Raw genomic sequence first — 27235 nt, forward strand, 5'->3', positions numbered from 1 at the left:
ATCCGACATTCAAAGTAAGATAAGATTTAATATTAATTGATTATTTCTTATTTAATTAATTGATATAAGATAAGTATGAAAATGCAGGAAATTAAAATGTAGACGCCTTTAATGAGTAACACGTGTCTCAAAGTTGGTTTCTTTTATTATATAGTATAGACTAGCCTAAGACCCCGCGAGCTTCGCGGGTGGCTTAACACACAAATATATAACTTAAAATTGTTGAAATAACAACCAAACTTACCTTTGCGGCAACCTATTCGATAACGACAGCCGGGTACACACCTCTATTGCCCGAACATTATGTTTGAAACCGCCGCCACTGGTAGAATTTAGCCACACTGCCATCATGCTGCAGCACCAATCCACACTAACCAAGAGTAATCGAATGATAAACAAAGCTAGTTTCTAAATGCGAGTAATCGAATGATAAACAATGATGGCTTTAGCATCGGAGCGGATATAATATTTAAATCATAATACTTTGAACCAAAGTTTAGCTATTGTAATTCCAAACGTACAATGCTCAACCATTATCTTCTACGTGCAACTCAATCTTTTTCCATTATTTTGCTTTAATAGCACTTGTGTTGGTATACTTTGGTAAATTGTAATAATCTTGTTTAAAAATTGTGTGGCAATATGGTATGGGCAGGGTAAGAACAAAAGGGCACTTTGGTCTAAGACTTCTTTTTTATTTAAAAATAGTGGACATATTAATATTCCTACAAAAGAAATCCTAAAATTAAAATAGAAGAAATTACCAACCCTGTATGCTTGCTATCTCTTGTAGTCTTGTTCCATGATCCAAGCATTGCTTGTATGACCATCAAGGCAATTGAATAAGGACCACTCCATTATACTTGACTGAATGCAATGGCAAAATGTGCAAGAGGTATATCATCATCCCTCATGCATCAAGAATCTAGTTTGACTGAAATGGTTTATGGATGAAGCAATTAGATTTTTTTTCCATCACTTTCAGTTATAATTTTTTTTCCATGCATTCTAAATCAATCTTTTTCCCCAAAAGTGTAATTGTCACACCCCAACCGATGGCGGAATCATCGGGGCGCGGCACTGAGCGAAACAGATTGTTCAGAAGTTTCCACAACAACTATCATACAATTCAGTTATATAACACGTCCCATACCGTGTCCCAAATAATAACAAGTTATCATAGAAATCAACTAAACAATATGGGAACTGTTCCGACAACTCAGATTCTTAATTATTACAGACCGAATTTAAATATTGTTTTAAGACTTCTAGGCGGTTAACGGTAGATCTTACTGACTACAGGTGCCAGTACAAGATCTACAGATAATTATGGCCCTGGAGCAGGTATGTGGACACTGTCCTAAGGTCACAGGCTCCTAGAAGCTTATTATTGCCTCGCTTCCCTAGCACGCTAGTAGCTTAAACACCTGTCACATACGTTAAAATAAAAGTCAATACATATAATGTAAAGGTGAGTACACAAGTTTGATATAGCATATAAAGTTCGAAAAGTTTACGCATAACCAAGCACGTACACAAGGGCAAACGATGCATGTAAATTATCAACATGGGACCATCGATACCAACGACTTCGAGTTGACTGTCCGAGACAGTTCGCAATACATGATTACCACTGTAATCCATGCAAGTAATTGTCCTTAGCAACCCCCGTGTAAACGGGTGCTGAGTCCAAACTATAGTACTACGTTGCTAAAGCAGACAGATAGCACTCCACGTGTAAACATAATAAACAGCAATCATTTAGACAAGTAATACATGCAAGTAGGTTAGCGTTCAAATAGTTTGTGTTGTTGTGAATTTGATAGATTACGTATGTAACACCCAAAAGTGCTGAAAGCAAAAAGGGATCGAGTATACTCACAGTGGTTGGTTGTGGATTGAGAGGAGCACTGAGAATAGGTTAGCCTGAATAGTTCGATGACAATACAATGAGTAATGCGGAAAAAGTGAACAGTGGAAACTGGATCGGATAGACCATTCGATCGGACAGCTGTTCGATCGAGTGGGCTGTTCGATTGGGTTAAAGTCCGTTCGAACGTCCCGTTCGATCGGCCGGCTGGCTCGATCGGCTGGTTCCTTCAAGTGGATTGTTTCTTCCTTTGATGTGAAGGATGTGTTTGTGTATGATGGTTTGTATTACCTTTCAAGTTGGCCGATCGAACAGTCCGTTCGATCGGTTGGTCCAACCGATCGGTTAGCAGCTGGGGTTTGGCAAAGTGTCACTCGATCGGGTGGCATGCTCGATCGGGTGACATTCCAATGTTTCGAAGAGGTTAAGTGTTGAAGTATAGTATCTCATGATTCGAGCAGTAATGTTCAATCGAGTGGCGTAGTCGATCGAACAGTACCTCGTCAATACTACACTTTGTGAGTTGGTGGGTCTAAGTGCTAGTCGATCGGTTAGCCTAGCCGATCAGCTGGCGTAGTCGTTCGGTTGGGCTGTTCGATCGAACAGCCTAGCCGTTCGGCCAGCTTCTCGATTCGGTTAACCTATCACTTAACACTTGGTTATACCCGTTAATTGTTGATGTTTTAGAGGTATTTTGACTACGAGTTGAACCACAAAGCTGAAGTCCCTACTTAGTCTACTGACTCGAGCAGGAATCACCCAAGCTCGGCCAGAGGCGGTTTGGAACTTAAGTTTAACGTTTAACCCGAAATCGGTATATCTCTCGGTAGAACCCGAATCTTGAACCATGTGTTTGTTTAGATTGATTTGTAAATCGGTTCAAGTCTCGTTTTCACCTTTTTGAGTGTAAAAGAGTTGAAAGATAGATGAAAAACCCATCTTCAAATCCTTTTCCACTGTGAAATGTTAAGATCTTTGGTAGATTTTAGGTTATTTATGTGGAAATCGGTTAGATCTAAGCTATTCATGGTGGAATGATGTCAAAACTTAGTGTTCTTGAAGAACACATGATGACATCACCCAAGAACACCTAGATCTTGGTGATTTCATGGATGAAATCCAAGTTTTGAAAGATAGAAAGATGGAGAATCGATTAATGAACAAAAACGTACAAGGATTAGAGTGAAATACTTACCGGTTCGAGAGAAATCTGAGATTTAGTGAGAATAGAAGGCTGGTCGGTCAGAGCTTTTCCAAAAGTGGAAAGCTTGACAAGGACAGCCCTATTTATAGGCTTCCAAAAGAGGAAAGGGGCAGCTGGTCGAACAGCATCCCTGATCGAGTGGGCTGCTCGATCGAACAGCCTGTTCGATCGGCTAGCCTGTTCGATCAGGTTGCCCTGTTCGATCGGCTTGTCCTGTTTTGAGTATTTCGCGACGATTTTTGATATTTCGACTTCGATGAACGATGATTTGAGGATGATAGAATTCCTAATCAAATTACTTTCAGTCCCAACTACTATATCTAACATACAAGCATCCTTACAACCTATTTTCAAAGTCGGTTTCGATTGAGTTTGATTCACCTTTGAGTCTTGATTGATTTGATTGATTCACCACACCTTTTAACATAAAATAAGCATGCACAAGTAACACGTAAGGCACACACACACGTATAAAAGCATTAAAATTATCCACACTTGAGTTCGATGATTGATTTGATTTGCTTGATTATTGATTGACTAGCTTTATTGCATTGTTACTTCCTATCATTCACAGTCGGTCGTTGATTCACAGTTCGATTATCGGCCGATTAGTTTGATTATACAACACTTACTCCAAATAATATGAAGATCAAAATGAAACTAAAATGAAATTAATCTTTATTGATCTTTAATTCCAATAACAGTCAACCCTTGACTTTGACTTTGACTTTTGGGAAAACACGGGGTGTTACAGTCTCCCCTCCTTTAGGGAATTTCGTCCCGAAATTAGGCCGAGAACCGTACATCGCCGTGTGATTTTACCAATTTGATGCTTCAGATCTATCTGAACAACTGCGGGTACTTGGCCTTCATGTCACTTTCGAGTTCCCAAGTGAACTCCGCGCCTCGTTTGCCTTCCCATCGTACTTTTACAATAGGAATGCGAGAGCGTCTGAGTTGCTTGGTCTGTCGGTCCATGATTTCGACAGGCTTTTCCACGAAGTGTAGCGTCTCATTGACCTGAAGATCATCGAGTGGTATTATTGCGTCGTGGTCGGCTACGCATTTTCGAAGGTTTGAAATATGGAAAGTCGGGTGGACATTGCTGAGTTCCTCCGGTAATTCGAGTTTGTAGGCAACTTTACCGATCCTTTCCAGAATCTTAAAAGGTCCAACAAATCGAGGCGCAAGTTTCCCTCTTTTGCCGAATCGGACTACTCCCTTCCAAGGTGATACCTTTAGGAGTACGTAGTCGCCAACTGCAAATTCGCGGGGCTTGCGTCGTTTATCGGCGTACATCTTTTGTCTGTCCCGGGCCTTCACCAAATTTTCCCTTATCTGGTGGATCTTGTCAGTCGTTTCTTGCAGAATCTCGGGCCCAGTCAATTGTGAATGACCGACCTCGTGCCATACAATAGGCGAGCGACATCTCCTACCATACAAGGCTTCGAAAGGTGCCATTTCGATGCTGGAGTGATAGCTATTATTGTACGAAAATTCGACCAACGGTAGGTGTTTGCTCCAACTACCACCAAAATCGATAACACACGCACGGAGCATGTCTTCAATAGTACGAATCGTTCTTTCAGTCTGCCCGTCGGTTTGCGGGTGGAATGCGGTACTCAAATTCAGCGTCGTACCAAGAGCTGCTTGAAAAGTTTCCCACAATCTCGATGTAAACCGAGCATCGCGATCAGAAATGATGTCTCGAGGCGTACCATGATTCTTAATGATCTCGTCGGTGTAGATTTGGGCTAACTTGGCCACCTTATAGTCTTCTCGTATTGGCAGAAAGTGGGCTGATTTGGTTAGACGGTCGACTATAACCCAAATACTGTCGTGACCTGATGGCGTGGTCGGAAGCTTAGTTATGAAATCCATAGCTATGCTTTCCCACTTCCATACGGGTATCGGCGGTTGTTCGAGTAAGCCTGAAGGTCTTTGGTGTTCAGCCTTGACTCTTGCACAAGTTAAACAGCTACCAAGATATAGAGCAATATCCCTTTTCATCCCAGGCCACCAGTACTTGTAGCGAAGGTCCTGGTACATTTTGTCCGCACCGGGATGAATGGAATATCGGGATTTGTGGGCTTCGTTCATGATGATCTTTCGCAAATCTGTCCTCCTCGGAACCCAGATTCGGTCCAGATAATAGAATATCCCGTTGGCTTTGCTCACGAGCTGAGTTCCATCGTGATAGATTCGTTCTTTCTTCAACGTACGCTCGTTAAAGCAAGCGTGTTGTGCTTCGCGGATGAGAGCTTCGAGGTTATACTGAGCCTGGATGTTTCGAACACCTATCACGTAATTCTTTCTGCTGAGAGCGTCTGCAACTACATTCGCCTTGCCTGGGTGATAACGGATCTCACAGTCGTAATCGTTGAGAAGTTCTACCCATCGGCGTTGACGCATGTTGAGTTCTCTCTGGTTAAAGATATGTTGTAGGCTCTTGTGATCGGTGAAGATCGTACACCTTGTACCATACAGGTAGTGTCGCCAAATCTTTAAGGCAAAGACAACTGCGCCTAGCTCAAGGTCATGGGTTGTATAGTTCCTCTCGTGGATTTTGAGCTGTCGAGATGCGTAAGCTATAACCTTGTCTCGTTGCATGAGAACACAGCCAAGTCCAAGGTTTGAAGCATCACAATAGACAACGAAGTCATCGCTTCCGTCCGGCAGTGTAAGAACTGGTGCATGGCACAGCATGTGTTTGAGGGTTTGGAAAGCAGTCTCCTGCGCGGTTCCCCACACAAAAGGCTTGTCTTTATGAGTAAGGGAGGTAAGCGGTACAGCAATCTTTGAGAACCCTTCGATGAATCGCCGGTAGTAACCGGCTAATCCGAGAAAAGAGCGAACTTCTGACGGATTCTTTGGCGTAACCCATCCCTTGACTGCCTCAATCTTTGCAGGATCAACGTGTATACCCCGACTATTCACAATGTGACCCAGAAATTGAACTTCCTCCAACCAGAACTCACACTTGGAGAACTTGGCGTAGAGTTGGTTTCCCTGAAGCAACTCGAGAACCAATCGCAAATGCTGCGCATGTTCGGCCCTCGACCTGGAATAGATCAGGACATCGTCGATAAATACAATGACGAAACGGTCTAAGAACGGTTTACACACGCGATTCATCAGATCCATGAAGACCGCGGGTGCGTTGGTCAAACCAAAAGGCATGACAACAAATTCGTAGTGGCCGTATCGGGTTCGAAAAGCGGTTTTGGGTATGTCTTCCTCTTGAATCCGCAACTGATGGTAGCCTGAACGTAGATCAATCTTGGAGAAACACTGAGCACCTTGTAGTTGGTCAAACAGATCATCGATTCTTGGTAAGGGGTATCGGTTCTTGATGGTCAGCTTGTTCAATTCCCGGTAATCGATGCACATTCGGAACGACCCGTCCTTCTTTTTGACGAAAAGGACTGGTGTGCCCCATGGAGAAGTGCTCGGGCGAATGAAGCCTTTTTCAAGTAACTCTTGGAGTTGGTTTGAGAGTTCTCGCATCTCAGATGGAGCGAGTCGATACGGAGCTTTGGCCACTGGGTTGGCTCCTGGAATAAGGTCGATTCGAAAGTCGATATCACGACTTGGAGGTAATCCAGGAAGATCATCAGGGAACACCTGATGAAATTCTCGGACAACAGGAACATCCTTGACTTCAACTTTCCTTTTCTTGTCCGTCTCTGCTACAACAATGTTGGCCAAGAAGGCTCGATATTCCTTGCGGAGATATTTGCGAGCTTGAAGACATGACATGAGCTTGAGATCTTTTGCAGTAGTTTCACCATAAACACATAGAATATCACCACTAGCTAGCACAAAACGAATCATCTTATCGGAACACACAACTTCAGCACGGTTTTCACGAAGAAAGTCCATGCCTACTATGACATCGAAACTTCCGAGCTGCATTGGAATGAGGTTAATCGGGAATATATGATTGTTGAGCTCGAGAGTACAATCACGGAGCACAGAATTGACAGCAATGGTTCTTCCGGTAGCGACTTCTACTTCGAAGGGTGACGAAAGATAAGAGCGCTTACGTCTAAGAAGCTTCTCAAATTCAAATGACACAAAGCAGTTATCGGCTCCAGTATCAAACAAACATGATGCATATATACCATTCACAAGGAACGTACCATTGACCACGTTGTTATCAGCTTGAGCCTGGCGTGCGTTGATGTTGAAAGTTCTGGCGTGAGCGGCTTGTTGTTGAGGCTGTTGCTGTTGTTGCTGGGGTTGTTGAGCTTCTTGTTTCACCACTCTGTTCGGGCACCGGTTTGCGAAGTGGTTAGGGTCACCACATGCAAAGCAGGTCCAAACATTGTTTGCCGGGGCCTGTGCAGCTTGAGGAGCTTGAGGAGCTTGAGGAGCTGGTAGCAGGGCTTGGTTAACAGCGGCTTGAGCTTGCGTTTGACGAGGACCGTAGCGGCAATTCGCAGTGAAATGCCCGTAAACGTTGCAGTGGGCACAGTAACGGCAGGCCACACCCACCGGGTGATGATAAGAACATGTAGCACAGAGTGGGTGGGGGCCGGTGTACGCACGCTTAGCCGGCGGCGCATTGATCACTGGCGCAGTGCGCTGTGGTTGTTGCTGTTGTGGCGGTACTGACTGAAGAGGAGCAGCATTGGTTGCGGCTGCGCAACTCTTGTTCTTCTTTCTTCTTCTCGAGGACTTGGAGGCTTGGGTAGCAGGGTTGTCGGTTGATGCGGCAGTAACTTGATGCAACGACTTGGATGGCTTATCCCAGACACCAGCCTTAACTCGTTTGTCGTTAATCTCGGCAGCGAGTAGGTAAGTTTCCTCGATTGATGCGGGTTTGGCGGCGAACACAAAATCTGCAACACAATCCGGAAGAGCACGGATGTATTTCTTGATGGTCATCTCGGGAGTCTTGACCTGGTCTGGACAGATAATGCTCAGTTGTTTGAAACGGGCGGTGAGACCAGCGTTGTCGCCCTCCTTCTGCTTGATGGTCCAGAACTCATCCTCCAACTTTTGGCGTTCGTGGGGAGGACAGAACTCGTCCAGCATGATAGCCTTCAGTTCCTCCCACGTCAGCTCGTAGGCAGCGTCGTTCCCGCGCTTATTCCTTTCGGCTGTCCACCAGTCCAATGCCCGCGACTGGAAGACACCGGTAGCATTGAGAGTTCGAAGATGATCCGGGCATCCGCTTTGACGAAGGGTAACTTCCACAGAGTCAAACCAGTGAAATAAGCCTGTAGGGCCCTCTTCACCGGTGAACTCCTTTGGTCCACACGCCTTAAATTGCTTGAAACTGAACGGAGCTTTGCTGGATTCAGTGAGGGTTCGGGATTCTTCCGACGACTTGCTGGTGTTTTCGTACACCTCACTGACAGCTTTCGCTACAGACCTTGAGATGAGCTTGGCGAGACGTCGGTCTCTCTTTTCCTGACGGGAAAGGTTTTGGCGAGTTCTTGATGATGACGACATGGTCTGCAATAGACATCGCCATAGGGCTCAACACAACGAATTCGAATCTCGCACGTCTTAGTTTACTAAAGCTTAGAATCACGTCGCATCTCACGTCACGTAACACATATAAACACATAAGCACATAATCATAGAGGCACATAAGCACAGAAGCAATTAGAGCACATAAGCAATTAAACAAATAGAGCACTTAATTTCCTAAACACGTACGAAATTTTATCACAGAGGCTGTCAGAAAACAGAAACCTATAACCACAAGTCGAGTGTCGTTCGTTTTGCATATCGGATAGCATCACATGGTATCGTCTAACTTAGTCGTATAGCGTAGCATAGCACACTGGTTTCGTTTAGATCACATCAACAGGGGTTTGAATCGAGATAGGATAGCAACAAAAGTCACGCAGATTGATAGCAAATGGAGCAATCAACGAATCTTAAAACACGTAAACAGGTAAATCATATAAAATCAACAAAGCAACACTCAAAATCGGAAAATGGATTGTCTGCGGCTACTAGACTTTGACTAACCATGGCAATTTAACTATTCACAGTTGACTTGTCGTCACTTTCGACTCTAGGGGACATGTTTCTGCCTCGATTCTTGGGCGTTATGCATGCGCATTCTAGGCCATACTTGTGAGTTCAGGTCGTTGGAGTCCGTCAATTGCCTTGGCGAGATAAAATAAAGTTGGAATAACTGCCAAGGTTAGGGTTTCACCCCTAGCTCAGCAGTTTCTTCCTTGTTTTTAAGAAAATTTAGAGGAAAGTTTTCATCAAATTATGGGTTTCAGCCCTAATTTGGTATAATTCTCCCCCGTTTGTTGATAGAAATTTGCACAAAGTAATTGGCAAAAATTTGTAATTTAGGCAGGAATTCGCGGGTTTCACTCCTAATCCCGTCCAAACTACAAAATTTGGCTCGGAGTTCGGATGTAATGATAGAATAGAAGGGAACAACATAAAATAAGCACATAAACTTGGTCTCTTGGTTCCTAACTATAGTCTAGGTCTCTAAGACAGCGATCCGGACTAGATCGTGTCTAACCTAATTCCCTATAGTTATGGCTCTGATACCAATCTGTCACACCCCAACCGATGGCGGAATCATCGGGGCGCGGCACTGAGCGAAACAGATTGTTCAGAAGTTTCCACAACAACTATCATACAATTCAGTTATATAACACGTCCCATACCGTGTCCCAAATAATAACAAGTTATCATAGAAATCAACTAAACAATATGGGAACTGTTCCGACAACTCAGATTCTTAATTATTACAGACCGAATTTAAATATTGTTTTAAGACTTCTAGGCGGCTAACGGTAGATCTTACTGACTACAGGTGCCAGTACAAGATCTACAGATAATTATGGCCCTGGAGCAGGTATGTGGACACTGTCCTAAGGTCACAGGCTCCTAGAAGCTTATTATTGCCTCGCTTCCCTAGCACGCTAGTAGCTTAAACACCTGTCACATACGTTAAAATAAAAGTCAATACATATAATGTAAAGGTGAGTACACAAGTTTGATATAGCATATAAAGTTCGAAAAGTTTACGCATAACCAAGCACGTACACAAGGGCAAACGATGCATGTAAATTATCAACATGGGACCATCGATACCAACGACTTCGAGTTGACTGTCCGAGACAGTTCGCAATACATGATTACCACTGTAATCCATGCAAGTAATTGTCCTTAGCAACCCCCGTGTAAACGGGTGCTGAGTCCAAACTATAGTGTAACACCCCGTGTTTTCCAAAAGTCAAAGTCAAAGTCAAGTGTTGACTGTTATTGGAATTAAAGATTAATAAAGATTAATTTCATTTTAGTTTCATTTTGATTTTCGTATTATTTGGAGTAAGTGTTGTATAATCAAACTAATCGACCGATAATCGAACGGTGAATCAACGACCGACTATGCATGATAGGAAGTAACAATGCAATAAAGCTAATCAATCAATAACCAAGGTGAATCAAATCAATCATCAAACTCAAGTGTGGGATTTTTAGTACTTTTTGTACGTGTGTGTGTGTGCTTTACGTGTTACTTGTGCATGTTTATTTTTATGTTAAAGTGTGTGGTGAACCAATCAAGACTCAAAGGTGAATCAAACTCAATGGAAATCGAACCCGAAATGGTTGTAAGGATGCTTGTATGTAGATATAGTAGTTGGAACTAAAAGTAATTTGATCAGGAATTCTATCATTCTCAAATCATCGCTCATCGAACTCGAAATATCAGAAATCGTCGCAAAACACTCAAAACAAGGCAAGCCGATCGAACAGGGCAACCTGATCGAACAGGCTAGCCGATCGAACAGGCTGTTCGATCGGACAGCTGCTCGATCAGGGATGCTGTTCGATCAGCTGACCCTTTCCTCTTTTGGAAGCCTATAAATAGGGTTGTCTTTGTCAACCTTTCCACTTTTGGAAAAGCTCTGACCGGCCAGCCTCTTCTTCTCACTAAATCTCAGATTTCTCTCAAACCGGTAAGTATTTCACTCTAATTCTTGTACGTTTTTGTTCATTAATCGATTCTCCATCTTTCTATCTTTCAAAAATCTGAATTTCATCCATGAAATCACCAAGATCTAGGTGTTCTTGAGTGATGTCATCATGGTGTTCTTGGTGTTCATCAAGAACTTCATGTTCTTGACATCATTCAACCATGAATAAGCTAGATCTAACCGATTTCCATATAAATAACCTAAAATCTTCCAAAGATCTTAACATTTCACGGTGGAAAAGGATTGGAAGATGGGTTTTCATCTATCTTTCAACTCTTTTACACTCAAAAAGGTGAAAACGAGGCTTGAACCGATTTACAAATCAACCTAAACAAACACATGGTTCAAGATTCGGGTTCTACCGAGAGATATACCGATTCCGGGTTAAACGTTAAACTTGGGTTCCAAACCGTCTCTGACCGAGTTTGGGTGATTCCTGCTCGAGTCAGTAGGCTAAATGGGGACTTCAGTTTTGTGGTACAACTCGTAGTCAAAATATCTCTAAAATATCAACAATTAACGGGAATAACCAAGTGTTAAGTGAAAGGTTAACCAAATCGAGAAGCTGGCCGAACGGCTAGGCTGTTCGATCGAACAGCCCAACCGAACGACTATGCCAGCCGATCGGCTAGGCTAACCGATCGACTAGCACTTAGACCCACCAACTCACAAAAGTGTAGTATTGACGAGGTACTATTCGATCGACTACGCCACTCGATTGTAATCATTACTGCTCGAATCATGAGATACTATACTTTAAAACACTTAGACTTTTGAAACAATGGAGTGTCACCCGATCGAGCATGCTAACCGATCGAGTGACATCTTGCCAAGTCTGCAATGCTAACCGATCGGTTGGGCTAACCGATCGAACTGCTGTTCGATCGGCCAACTTGAAAGGTAGTACAAACCATCGTACACAAACACATCCTTCACATCAAAGGAAGAAACAATCCACTTGAAGGAACCAGCCGATCGAGCCAGCCGGCCGATCGAATGGATGTTCGAACGGACTTTCAAACCAATCGAACAGCCCACTCGATCGAACTGCTGTCCGATCGAATGGCCTACTCGATCCAAGTACATTGTTTACTTTTTCCGCGTTACTCATCGTTGTGTTATCGAACTATTCAGGCTAACCTATTCTCAGTGCTCCCTTCAATCCACAACCAATCACTGTGAGTATACTCGATCCCTTTTTGCTTTCAGCACTTTTGGGTGTTACATACGTTCTCTATCAAATTCACAAACAACACAAACTATTTGAACGCTAACCTATTTGCATGTATTACTTGTCTAAATGATTGCTGTTTATTATGTTTACACGTGGAGTGCTATCTACCTGCTTTAGCAACGTAGTACTATAGTTTGGACTCAGCACCCGTTCACACGGGGGTTGCTAAGGACAATTTCTTGCATGGATTACGGTGGTAATCATGTATTGCGAACTGTCTCGGACAGTCAACCCGCAGTCGTTGGTGTCGATGGTCCCATGTCGATAATTTACATGCATCGTTTGCCCTTGTGTACGTGCTTGGTTATGCGTAAACTATTCGAACTCTATATGCTATATCAAACTTGTGTGCTCACCTTTACATTATATGTATTGACTTTTATTTTAACGTATGTGACAGGTGTTTAAGCTACTAGCGTGCTAGGGAAGCGAGGCAATAATAAGCTTCTAGGTGTCTGTGATCTTAGGACAGTGTCCACGTACCTGTTCCAGGGCCATAATTATCTGTAGATCTTGTACTGGCACCTGTAGTCAGTAAGATTTACGGATAGCCGTCTAGAGGTCTTAAAACAATATTTACTTTCGGTCTGTAATAATTAAGAATTTGAGTTGTCGGAACAGTTCCCATATTGTTTAGTTGATTTCTATGATAACTTGTTATTGTTTGGGACACGGTATGGGACGTGTCATATAACTGAATTATATGATAGTTGTTGTGGAAACTTCTGAACAATCTGTTTCGCTCAGTGCCACGCCCCGATGATTCCGCCATCGGTTGGGGTGTGACAGATTGGTATCAGAGCCATAACTATAGGGAATTAGGTTAGACACGATCTAGTCCGGATCGCTGTCTTAGAAACCTAGACTATAGTTAGGAACCAAGAGACCAAGTTTATGTGCTTATTTTATGTTGTTTCCTTCTATTCTATCATTCCATCCGAACTCCGAGCCAAATTTTGTAATATTGGACGGGATTAGGAGTGAAACCCACAAATTCCTGCCTAAATTACAAATTTTTGCCAATTATTTTGTATCAACAAAACGGGGGAAAGTTATACCAAATCAGGGCTGAAACCCATAATTTGATGAAAACTTCCTCTAAGATTTTCTTAAAACAAGGAAGAAATTTCTGAGCTAGGGGTGAAACCCTAACCTTGGCAGTTATTCCGATTTTATTTCATCTCGCCAAGGCAATTGACGGACTCCAACGACCTGAACTCACGAGTATGGCCTAGAATGCGCATGCATAATGCCCAAGAATCGAGGCAGAAACATGTCCCCTAGAGTCGAAAGTGACGACAAGTCAACTGTGAATAGTTAAATTGCCATGGTTAGTCAAAGTCTAGTAGCCGCAGACAATCCATTTTCCGATTTTGAGTGTTGTTTTGTTGAATTTATATGATTTACCTGTTTACATGTTTTAAGATTCGTTGGTTACTCCATTTGTTATCAATCTGCGTGACCTTTGTTGCTATCCTATCTCGATTCAAATCCCTGTTGATGTGATCTAAACGAAACCAGTGTGCTATGCTACGCTATACGACTAAGTTAGACGATACAATGTGGTGCTATCCGATACGCAAAACGAACGATACTCGACTTGTGGTTATAGGTTTCTGTATTCTGACTACCTCTGTGATAAAATTTCGTACGTGTTTAGGAAATTAAGTGCTCTACTTGCTTAATTGCTTATGTGCTCTAATTGCTTCTGTGCTTATGTGCCCTAATTGCTTCTGTGCTTATGTGCCTCTATGATTATGTGCTTATGTGATTATATGTGTTACGTGACGAGAGGTGCGACGTGATTCTAAGCTTTAGAGGTCTAAGAAAGTGTGAGACTCGAATTCGTTGTGTTGAGCCTGTGACGATGTCTATTGCAGACCATGTCGTCATCTGGACAACCTAGATCACACTCGCGTCTTACCCGCCAGGAGAAAAGAGATCGACGTCTGGCTGCTATCATCTCTAAGACCGTGGCAAAAGCCGTCAGTGATGTGTTCGAGAACGCAAGCAAGTCATCTGAGGAATCCCGAACCCTCACGCCCAAAGACTCCAACAAAGCTACTTTTAGCTTCAAACAATTCAAGGCATGTGGGCCAAAAGAGTTTACCGGTGAAGATGGCCCTACGGCTCTGTTTCATTGGTTTGACTCGGTAGAAGTCACCCTTCGTCAAAGCGGATGCCCAGATCACCTCCGTACTCTCAATGCTACCGGTGTCTTCCAGTCGCGAGCTTTGGACTGGTGGACCGCAGAAAGGAACAAGCGCGGGAACGACGCTGCATACGAGCTGACGTGGAAGGAATTGAAAGCGATCATGATGGACGAGTTCTGTCCTCCCCACGAACGCCAAAAGTTGGAGGATGAGTTCTGGGGTATCAAGCAAAAGGAGGGAGACAATGCTGGTCTCACCGCCCGTTTCAAGCAGTTGAGTATCATATGTCCCGACCAGGTCAAGACTTCTGACATGACCATCAAGAAATACATCCGTGCTCTTCCGGATTGTGTCGCAGATTTTGTCCTAGCTTCAAAGCCCGCAACGATTGAAGAGACCTACCTGCTCGCCGCTGAGATTAATGACAAGCGAGTGAAGGCTGGTTTCTGGGATAAGCAAGTCAAGCCCCTGCACCAAGTTACTGCCGCATCAACCGATAACACCACTGCTCAAGCCTCCAAGTCTTCGAGAAGAAGAAAGAAGAACAAGAATTTCGCCGCCGCAACCAATGCTACTCCTCTTCAGTCAGTACCGCCACAACAGCAACCACAGCGCACTGCGCCAGTGATCAATGCGCCGCCGGCGAAGCGTGCGTACACCGGCCCCCACCCACTCTGTGCTACATGTTCTTATCATCACCCGGTGGGTGTGGCCTGCCGTTTCTGTGTCCACTGCAACGTTTACGGGCATTTCACTGCGAGTTGTCGCTATGGTCCCCGTCAAGCTCAAGCTCAAGCCGCTGTCAACCAGGCTCTACTCCCTGCTCCTCAAGCTCCTCAAGCTGCACAGGCCCCGGCAAACAATGTTCGGACCTGCTTTGCATGTGGTGACCCTAACCACTTCGCAAACCGGTGCCCGAACAGGGTGGTAAAACAAGAAGCCCAACAACCCCAGCAACAACAACAACAGCCTCAACAACAAGCCGCTCACGCCAGAACTTTCAACATCAACGCTCGCCAGGCTCAAGCTGATAACAACGTGGTCAATGGTACGTTCCTTGTGAATGGTATATATGCATCATGTTTGTTTGATACTGGAGCCGATAACTGCTTTGTGTCCTTTGAATTTGAGAAGCTTCTTAGACGTAAGCGCTCTTATCTTTCGACACCCTTCGAAGTAGAAATCGCTACCGGAAGAACCATTGCTGTCAATTCTGTGCTCCGTGATTGTACTCTCGAGCTCAACAATCATATATTCCCGATTAATCTCATTCCAATGCAACTCGGAAGTTTCGATGTCATAGTAGGCATGGACTTTCTTCGTGAAAACCATGCTGAAGTTGTGTGTGCCGATAAGATGATTCGTTTTGTGCTAGCTAGTGGTGATATTCTATGTGTTTATGGTGAAACTACTGCAAAAGACCTCAAGCTCATGTCCTGTCTTCAAGCTCGCAAATATCTCCGCAAGGAATATCGAGCCTTTTTGGCCAACATTGTTGTAGCAGAGACGGACAAGAAAAAGAAAGTTGAAGTCAAGGATGTCCCCGTTGTCCGAGAATTTCCTCAGGTGTTTCCTGATGAGCTTCCTGGATTACCTCCAAGTCGTGATATCGACTTTCGAATCGACCTTATTCCAGGAGCCAACCCAGTAGCCAAAGCTCCGTATCGACTCGCTCCATCTGAGATGCGAGAACTCTCAAACCAACTCCAAGAGTTACTTGAAAAAGGCTTCATTCGCCCGAGCACTTCTCCATGGGGCGCACCAGTCCTTTTCGTCAAAAAGAAGGACGGGTCGTTCCGAATGTGCATCGATTACCGGGAATTGAACAAGCTGACCATCAAGAACCGATACCCTTTACCCAGAATCGATGATCTGTTTGACCAACTACAAGGTGCTCAGTGTTTCTCCAAGATTGATCTACGTTCAGGCTACCATCAGTTGCGGATACAGGAGGAAGACATACCCAAAACCGCTTTTCGAACCCGATACGGCCACTACGAATTTGTTGTCATGCCTTTTGGTCTGACCAACGCACCCGCGGTCTTTATGGATCTGATGAATCGCGTGTGTAAACCGTTCTTAGACCGTTTTGTCATTGTATTTATCGACGATGTCCTGATCTATTCCAGATCGAGGGCCGAACATGCGCAGCATTTGCGACTGGTTCTCGAGTTGCTTCAGGGAAACCAACTCTACGCCAAATTCTCCAAGTGTGAGTTCTGGTTGGAGGAGGTTCAATTTCTGGGTCACATTGTGAACAGTCGGGGTATACACGTTGATCCTGCAAAGATTGAGGCGGTCAAGGGATGGGTTACGCCAAGGAATCCGTCAGAAGTTCGCTCTTTTCTCGGATTAGCTGGTTACTACCGGCGATTCATCGAAGGATTCTCAAAGATTGCTGTACCACTTACCTCCCTTACTCATAAAGACAAGCCTTTTGTGTGGGGAACCGCGCAGGAGACTGCTTTCCAAACCCTCAAACACATGCTGTGCCATGCACCAGTTCTTACACTGCCGGACGGAAGCGATGACTTCGTTGTCTATTGTGATGCTTCAAACCTTGGACTTGGCTGTGTTCTCATGCAACGAGACAAGGTTATAGCTTACGCATCTCGACAGCTCAAAATCCACGAGAAGAACTATACAACCCACGACCTCGAGCTAGGCGCAGTTGTCTTTGCCTTAAAGATTTGGCGACACTACCTGTATGGTACAAAGTGTACGATCTTCACCGATCACAAGAGCTTACAACATATCTTTAACCAGAGAGAACTCAATATGCGTCAACGCCGATGGGTAGAACTTCTCAACGATTACGACTGTGAGATCCGTTATCACCCAGGCAAGGCGAATGTAGTTGCAGACGCCCTCAGCAGAAAGAATTACGTGATAGGTGTTCGAAACATCCAGGCTCAGTATAACCTCGCAACTCTCATCCGCGAAGCACAACACGCATGCTTTAACGAGCGTACGTTGAAGAAAGAACGAATCTATCACGATGGAACTCAGCTCGTGAGCAAAGCCAACGGGATATTCTACTATCTGGACCGAATCTGGGTTCCGAGGAGGACAGATTTGCGAAAGATCATCATGAACGAAGCCCACAAATCCCGATATTCCATTCATCCCGGTGCGGACAAAATGTACCAGGACCTTCGCTACAAGTACTGGTGGCCTGGGATGAAAAGGGATATTGCTCTATATGTTGGTAGCTGTTTAACTTGTGCAAGAGTCAAGGCTGAACACCAAAGACCTTCAGGCTTACTCGAACAACCGCCGATACCCGTATGGAAGTGGGAAAGCATAGCTATGGATTTCATAACTAAGCTTCCGACCACGCCATCAGGTCACGACAGTATTTGGGTTATAGTCGACCGTCTAACCAAATCAGCCCACTTTTTGCCAATACGAGAAGACTATAAGGTGGCCAAGCTAGCCCAAATCTACACCGACGAGATCATTAAGAATCATGGTACGCCTCGAGACATCATTTCGGATCGCGACGCTCGGTTTACATCGAGATTGTGGGAAACTTTTCAAGCAGCTCTTGGTACGACGCTGAATTTGAGTACCGCATTCCACCCGCAAACCGACGGGCAGACTGAAAGAACGATTCGTACTATTGAAGACATGCTCCGTGCGTGTGTTATCGATTTTGGTGGTAGTTGGAACAAACACCTACCGTTAGTCGAGTTTTCGTACAATAATAGCTATCACTCCAGCATCGAAATGGCACCTTTCGAAGCCTTGTATGGTAGGAGATGTCGCTCGCCTATTGTATGGCACGAGGTCGGTCATTCACAATTGACTGGGCCCGAGATTCTGCAAGAAACGACTGACAAGATCCACCAGATAAGGGAAAATTTGGTAAAGGCCCGGGACAGACAAAAGATGTACGCCGATAAACGACGCAGGCCCCGCGAATTTGCAATTGGCGACTACGTGCTCCTAAAGATATCACCTTGGAAGGGAGTAGTCCGATTCGGCAAAAGAGGGAAACTTGCGCCTCGATTTGTTGGACCTTTTAAGATTCTGGAAAGGATCGGTAAAGTTGCCTACAAACTCGAATTACCGGAGGAACTCAGCAATGTCCACCCGACTTTCCATATTTCAAACCTTCGGAAATGCGTAGCCGACCACGACGCAATAATACCACTCGACGATCTTCAGGTCAATGAGACGCTACACTTCGTGGAAAAGCCTGTCGAAATCATGGACCGACAGACCAAGCAACTCAGACGCTCTCGCATTCCTATTGTAAAAGTGCGATGGGAAGGCAAACGAGGCGCGGAGTTCACTTGGGAACTCGAAAGTGACATGAAGGCCAAGTACCCGCAGTTGTTCAGATAGATCTGAAGCATCAAATTGGTAAAATCACACGGCGATGTACGGTTCTCGGCCTAATTTCGGGACGAAATTCCCTAAAGGAGGGGAGACTGTAACACCCCGTGTTTTCCAAAAGTCAAAGTCAAAGTCAAGTGTTGACTGTTATTGGAATTAAAGATTAATAAAGATTAATTTCATTTTAGTTTCATTTTGATTTTCGTATTATTTGGAGTAAGTGTTGTATAATCAAACTAATCGACCGATAATCGAACGGTGAATCAACGACCGACTATGCATGATAGGAAGTAACAATGCAATAAAGCTAATCAATCAATAACCAAGGTGAATCAAATCAATCATCAAACTCAAGTGTGGGATTTTTAGTACTTTTTGTACGTGTGTGTGTGTGCTTTACGTGTTACTTGTGCATGTTTATTTTTATGTTAAAGTGTGTGGTGAACCAATCAAACCAATCAAGACTCAAAGGTGAATCAAACTCAATGGAAATCGAACCCGAAATGGTTGTAAGGATGCTTGTATGTAGATATAGTAGTTGGAACTAAAAGTAATTTGATCAGGAATTCTATCATTCTCAAATCATCGCTCATCGAACTCGAAATATCAGAAATCGTCGCAAAACACTCAAAACAAGGCAAGCCGATCGAACAGGGCAACCTGATCGAACAGGCTAGCCGATCGAACAGGCTGTTCGATCGGACAGCTGCTCGATCAGGGATGCTGTTCGATCAGCTGACCCTTTCCTCTTTTGGAAGCCTATAAATAGGGCTGTCTTTGTCAACCTTTCCACTTTTGGAAAAGCTCTGACCGGCCAGCCTCTTCTTCTCACTAAATCTCAGATTTCTCTCAAACCGGTAAGTATTTCACTCTAATTCTTGTACGTTTTTGTTCATTAATCGATTCTCCATCTTTCTATCTTTCAAAAATCTGAATTTCATCCATGAAATCACCAAGATCTAGGTGTTCTTGAGTGATGTCATCATGGTGTTCTTGGTGTTCATCAAGAACTTCATGTTCTTGACATCATTCAACCATGAATAAGCTAGATCTAACCGATTTCCATATAAATAACCTAAAATCTTCCAAAGATCTTAACATTTCACGGTGGAAAAGGATTGGAAGATGGGTTTTCATCTATCTTTCAACTCTTTTACACTCAAAAAGGTGAAAACGAGGCTTGAACCGATTTACAAATCAACCTAAACAAACACATGGTTCAAGATTCGGGTTCTACCGAGAGATATACCGATTCCGGGTTAAACGTTAAACTTGGGTTCCAAACCGTCTCTGACCGAGTTTGGGTGATTCCTGCTCGAGTCAGTAGGCTAAATGGGGACTTCAGTTTTGTGGTACAACTCGTAGTCAAAATATCTCTAAAATATCAACAATTAACGGGAATAACCAAGTGTTAAGTGAAAGGTTAACCAAATCGAGAAGCTGGCCGAACGGCTAGGCTGTTCGATCGAACAGCCCAACCGAACGACTATGCCAGCCGATCGGCTAGGCTAACCGATCGACTAGCACTTAGACCCACCAACTCACAAAAGTGTAGTATTGACGAGGTACTATTCGATCGACTACGCCACTCGATTGTAATCATTACTGCTCGAATCATGAGATACTATACTTTAAAACACTTAGACTTTTGAAACAATGGAGTGTCACCCGATCGAGCATGCTAACCGATCGAGTGACATCTTGCCAAGTCTGCAATGCTAACCGATCGGTTGGGCTAACCGATCGAACTGCTGTTCGATCGGCCAACTTGAAAGGTAGTACAAACCATCGTACACAAACACATCCTTCACATCAAAGGAAGAAACAATCCACTTGAAGGAACCAGCCGATCGAGCCAGCCGGCCGATCGAATGGATGTTCGAACGGACTTTCAAACCAATCGAACAGCCCACTCGATCGAACTGCTGTCCGATCGAATGGCCTACTCGATCCAAGTACATTGTTTACTTTTTCCGCGTTACTCATCGTTGTGTTATCGAACTATTCAGGCTAACCTATTCTCAGTGCTCCCTTCAATCCACAACCAATCACTGTGAGTATACTCGATCCCTTTTTGCTTTCAGCACTTTTGGGTGTTACATACGTTCTCTATCAAATTCACAAACAACACAAACTATTTGAACGCTAACCTATTTGCATGTATTACTTGTCTAAATGATTGCTGTTTATTATGTTTACACGTGGAGTGCTATCTACCTGCTTTAGCAACGTAGTACTATAGTTTGGACTCAGCACCCGTTCACACGGGGGTTGCTAAGGACAATTTCTTGCATGGATTACGGTGGTAATCATGTATTGCGAACTGTCTCGGACAGTCAACCCGCAGTCGTTGGTGTCGATGGTCCCATGTCGATAATTTACATGCATCGTTTGCCCTTGTGTACGTGCTTGGTTATGCGTAAACTATTCGAACTCTATATGCTATATCAAACTTGTGTGCTCACCTTTACATTATATGTATTGACTTTTATTTTAACGTATGTGACAGGTGTTTAAGCTACTAGCGTGCTAGGGAAGCGAGGCAATAATAAGCTTCTAGGTGTCTGTGATCTTAGGACAGTGTCCACGTACCTGTTCCAGGGCCATAATTATCTGTAGATCTTGTACTGGCACCTGTAGTCAGTAAGATTTACGGATAGCCGTCTAGAGGTCTTAAAACAATATTTACTTTCGGTCTGTAATAATTAAGAATTTGAGTTGTCGGAACAGTTCCCATATTGTTTAGTTGATTTCTATGATAACTTGTTATTGTTTGGGACACGGTATGGGACGTGTCATATAACTGAATTATATGATAGTTGTTGTGGAAACTTCTGAACAATCTGTTTCGCTCAGTGCCACGCCCCGATGATTCCGCCATCGGTTGGGGTGTGACATATAGTACTACGTTGCTAAAGCAGGCAGATAACACTCCACGTGTAAACATAATAAACAGCAATCATTTAGACAAGTAATACATGCAAGTAGGTTAGCGTTCAAATAGTTTGTGTTGTTGTGAATTTGATAGATTACGTATGTAACACCCAAAAGTGCTGAAAGCAAAAAGGGATCGAGTATACTCACAGTGGTTGGTTGTGGATTGAGAGGAGCACTGAGAATAGGTTAGCCTGAATAGTTCGATGACAATACAATGAGTAATGCGGAAAAAGTGAACAGTGGAAACTGGATCGGATAGACCATTCGATCGGACAGCTGTTCGATCGAGTGGGCTGTTCGATTGGGTTAAAGTCCGTTCGAACGTCCCGTTCGATCGGCCGGCTGGCTCGATCGGCTGGTTCCTTCAAGTGGATTGTTTCTTCCTTTGATGTGAAGGATGTGTTTGTGTATGATGGTTTGTATTACCTTTCAAGTTGGCCGATCGAACAGTCCGTTCGATCGGTTGGTCCAACCGATCGGTTAGCAGCTGGGGTTTGGCAAAGTGTCACTCGATCGGGTGGCATGCTCGATCGGGTGACATTCCAATGTTTCGAAGAGGTTAAGTGTTGAAGTATAGTATCTCATGATTCGAGCAGTAATGTTCAATCGAGTGGCGTAGTCGATCGAACAGTACCTCGTCAATACTACACTTTGTGAGTTGGTGGGTCTAAGTGCTAGTCGATCGGTTAGCCTAGCCGATCGGCTGGCGTAGTCGTTCGGTTGGGCTGTTCGATCGAACAGCCTAGCCGTTCGGCCAGCTTCTCGATTCGGTTAACCTATCACTTAACACTTGGTTATACCCGTTAATTGTTGATGTTTTAGAGGTATTTTGACTACGAGTTGAACCACAAAGCTGAAGTCCCTACTTAGTCTACTGACTCGAGCAGGAATCACCCAAGCTCGGCCAGAGGCGGTTTGGAACTTAAGTTTAACGTTTAACCCGAAATCGGTATATCTCTCGGTAGAACCCGAATCTTGAACCATGTGTTTGTTTAGATTGATTTGTAAATCGGTTCAAGTCTCGTTTTCACCTTTTTGAGTGTAAAAGAGTTGAAAGATAGATGAAAAACCCATCTTCAAATCCTTTTCCACTGTGAAATGTTAAGATCTTTGGTAGATTTTAGGTTATTTATGTGGAAATCGGTTAGATCTAAGCTATTCATGGTGGAATGATGTCAAAACTTAGTGTTCTTGAAGAACACATGATGACATCACCCAAGAACACCTAGATCTTGGTGATTTCATGGATGAAATCCAAGTTTTGAAAGATAGAAAGATGGAGAATCGATTAATGAACAAAAACGTACAAGGATTAGAGTGAAATACTTACCGGTTCGAGAGAAATCTGAGATTTAGTGAGAATAGAAGGCTGGTCGGTCAGAGCTTTTCCAAAAGTGGAAAGCTTGACAAGGACAGCCCTATTTATAGGCTTCCAAAAGAGGAAAGGGGCAGCTGGTCGAACAGCATCCCTGATCGAGTGGGCTGCTCGATCGAACAGCCTGTTCGATCGGCTAGCCTGTTCGATCAGGTTGCCCTGTTCGATCGGCTTGTCCTGTTTTGAGTATTTCGCGACGATTTTTGATATTTCGACTTCGATGAACGATGATTTGAGGATGATAGAATTCCTAATCAAATTACTTTCAGTCCCAACTACTATATCTAACATACAAGCATCCTTACAACCTATTTTCAAAGTCGGTTTCGATTGAGTTTGATTCACCTTTGAGTCTTGGTTGATTTGATTGATTCACCACACCTTTTAACATAAAATAAGCATGCACAAGTAACACGTAAGGCACACACACACGTATAAAAGCATTAAAATTATCCACACTTGAGTTCGATGATTGATTTGATTTGCTTGATTATTGATTGACTAGCTTTATTGCATTGTTACTTCCTATCATTCACAGTCGGTCGTTGATTCACAGTTCGATTATCGGCCGATTAGTTTGATTATACAACACTTACTCCAAATAATATGAAGATCAAAATGAAACTAAAATGAAATTAATCTTTATTGATCTTTAATTCCAATAACAGTCAACCCTTGACTTTGACTTTGACTTTTGGGAAAACACGGGGTGTTACAGTAATAATAGGTAGAAATTGCTTCAATACATCTCGCAATTGTTAATAAAATCAATTTCCAGAGTTGCCAAGAGCAATTACATACCTGCTGGTCTAATCTTTGCCATGTATCAGACATATAAGACACCGAGTTTGAGCATATGGGACATCGGTATCTGCTAGACAAAGAAATTAGTCTCCATAAATTGCAATTATGTACCAGTAGAAAATTAACCATTTTAGAAAAACTGAAAATCAATATAAGGATCATGAATTAACTAATCATGGTCGATCAACTCCCTATAGCAATCAAGACGAATGGCATTGTCCACAAACCATGATCGTTGCGGCCTTGCTCTCATTAAAAAACTACCAAAAACATGTTTTTTTATCAAAAGTAGATGATATATCTTATAACTGGAATAATACACAATTATAACAATAAATGAAGGTAATATTTTGCCACCTTTAATGCAGAACCGTCGCATGACCTATACCAAATTTACTTTTCTTTTTGCCATAACCATCAAAATCCCTATAAAGATCAGCAACAAAAACAATATATATATATATATATACATATACAAAGAATTACTGTGAACGGAGAAGAGGCATCGGTTTTGAAATCGAGGCTTATCATAAACTCCCATGCATTGATGTTCAAGCTGTAAAATTTCAAAATTAACTCTCGGGTATTAAATAATTATATGTATATATTAATTTTTAAAAAGATAAAAAGTGAGGTGTGTACCATATGGAAAAGGCAAAACTGGCAATTTCTGCATTCGCCATGTATCCAGCAAGTAAGACCAGCACCGCGTTGTACCATAGCTCTAAGCTCACAAAAGGGAACAATGAAGAAAGATGGTGGTTATGTTTTTAGGTTTAAACAAAATTGAACTTTGGTGGTCAAACCGATTCGTTATAAGGATCAAAATATGTATTTGAAAGAAAAAGTTTTGACCACGAAAGTCAAAAGTATTTGTTCATCAGGTCTGTACTCAACATCATATAGAAATTGAATTTGATTTTTAGGGTCAAACTGTCTTCCTTTCAACATCAAATTGAGGCTTAAAAAAATAACTTTAAAAACATTGTGATGACTAACTCGACTCTCTAATGCAAATAATACAAAGATATATTTATTTTTCAGTTTTCATGTTTAAAAGAAGTATCAAAACTGAATTTCTGAAGCAAGAAGTTTGACTTCAAAGGCAATATGACAATTCAAATGGAATAATTAATCATCAATATTATTTACTACTTACCAGACTATAACACCAGATGATATTGAAAGCTTCACAACATGAACCAAATCTTTAAATGCAGCAACTGTAAACCTTTCCATGAATAAGGACACCAACCGCCAAAAATGTAAATAAATTATCCGATCACAAGAAACCAAGATGACGCCGACAACGCAATCATAGCACTTAGTGTAATCATATTTAACATATTAACTACTTATTTAAGTATCAAATTAAAAAAAAAGTGTATTCGTATTTAACATATTAACTACTTATTTTGGTACCAAATTAAAAAAAAAATGTTGGCGAGTCAACCGACTTGACTAACCTTTTTCAACCTGTATCTAAAAACTACTCGTTTTGCCATTACCCAACCCGCCTATTTTCCGGTCTTAACTTTTTTCAGGAGGTTCCAAAAATTCAAAGTTTTCTTTTAAACTACTTGTTTGACCTAACTAATTTTGCTACAAACCCATATTGAACCGAACTTAATTATTAAATTTTTAAATGAACCGAACTCATTTTGATCTGAACCAGTCTTAACCCGAACTAAACTTTTAATCCTAACCCATATTGGCCCGAACCCATTCTGACCCAAAGTAGCTTTAATCGATGACCCGCACCAGCCCGACCCGCCCACCTTGCTAGTTAGTTCAAATACTTTCCTTAAAAGCTACATGCCAAGTAATCTTTGTTGTGTGCACAGTTGAGATGTATCAATGATACGAAAACCACATGCCAATAAATGACTCACATCGACCTCATTGTATGTGCAAACTACATTCTCGTCATCTATTTTGATGATGATGTTTTCAAGCTCTTCGGAGTCCTCGTCCTAAAAAATAAAAACTATAAGAATTAAAGGTTTAGTGCATTATAACTTTTAACATCCATAAAATATTTCACATATATATACTCATCAATTTAATAATAACATTATCTTTGAAAATATACGTGAATTATTTGAAAAGTGGTGATTTCTTTTCCACAAGTAAGCCCATATACTTTAATATTTGGGTACCCATGATGAACTGTATGTTGCACGAATATATAGATCAACTATATGGACTATGGCAAAAGAATTTAAAACATCAAACACTCATATTTTAAAGTATCAATGATTTATGAGACCGAGTTCAGGGGTGTTTCCAGCAAGGATTTAAAAACAGGGCTTCCATCATGCAAACTAAAATTGTCTGTGGATCAAAGAGCCAACCCGTTATGGACTGTTTCAACCTATTCTAAAATAGTTACCCGTTTCAATTTAAAACTGTTGCACATAATGCTTCCTATAAGTAAAAATCTTATTTTTTTTCTTGCCAATCTACCATTTTAAATAACAACAACATTACATACCTGTGACATATCTACATAGTATTTGAAATCATCAAAGGTGATTAAATGTGGTTCAAATGGAATGATCATTCCTTTTCTTATTTTGCCTTCCTTCATATGTGGAATGGTTCATAAAAAATGCTCACGATTTGGAAGGCGAGAAACGAAGCAAAGCATAAATTTAAGACAAAAACAAATCCGAGTAAGACCACAGCTACAATCTAATACCAATATGAAATTGCCAGCAGAAAGTATGAGGTTAGGTGTGAGAATGATATTGGATACATTACAACTGTTGGTGCATCAGGTACAAATTATAATAGGACCATGAGGGTGTGTGAGCTATTTCTGGCTTTTGTGCTTTGTGTTGTTTGATTTAGTCCTATCGGATCAGGTAGATGGTAGTTTTAGCTCATAAATCGAATTATTATTATTTTTTTGTTATTTTGGTGATCAATAAGTTTAAAATAACAGCATGAACATGCGATTAAATGCGAGTTTAGACATTTGGAGACTACTAAAGTGGTTGAAGTTTGGGCAGTTAAGACATAATATTTTGAAGACAAGTATTAATCAAGTGTGTGAAGCCCATAATATTTTGCTAAACAGGTCTAAGGGGTTGTCTGAAGATATGTGATGTGATAATAGGCAGGGGCATTTTGGGATACTAAAGATTAACTGGCCGGTAACGTTTGGGGTCAAAATAATGGTGTTGACCAGTTTTTGAGTCAATATACATGTGTTCTACTGCTCTTATGGACATATCAAATCGTTCTAATGTTTATACAGAGCCAGGGGTATTTTTGGAATTTTGGAAGGAATATAGAGGGGAGGAAGCTGCAGTGTAACTGGTATGGTCTTAGGGATCAATTTT

At 42.3% G+C, this 27235-nt stretch overlaps 1 long non-coding RNA gene across 3 annotated transcripts; it reads right to left on the bottom strand.

The window, feature by feature from the left end:
- Nucleotides 1-267: 267 nt before the first annotated feature.
- LOC110927812 lies at nucleotides 268-26785 on the bottom strand. Of its 3 annotated transcripts, none has more exons than XR_004889830.1 (8): nucleotides 26383-26785; nucleotides 25781-25875; nucleotides 25048-25119; nucleotides 24531-24612; nucleotides 24375-24444; nucleotides 23886-23955; nucleotides 769-934; nucleotides 268-352 (listed from the first exon to the last, which is right to left on the bottom strand). It is a non-coding gene; the product is annotated as an uncharacterized LOC110927812 (long non-coding RNA). The 3 variants fall into 3 exon arrangements; XR_004889828.1 differs by having other exon boundaries at nucleotides 25781-25861; nucleotides 26383-26780; XR_004889829.1 differs by having other exon boundaries at nucleotides 270-370; nucleotides 25781-25861; nucleotides 26383-26780.
- Between the last annotated feature and the right edge of the window lie 450 nt (nucleotides 26786-27235).

Source organism: Helianthus annuus, chromosome 3 (assembly GCF_002127325.2).
Source record: "Helianthus annuus cultivar XRQ/B chromosome 3, HanXRQr2.0-SUNRISE, whole genome shotgun sequence".
Lineage (NCBI taxonomy): Eukaryota > Viridiplantae > Streptophyta > Magnoliopsida > Asterales > Asteraceae > Helianthus > Helianthus annuus.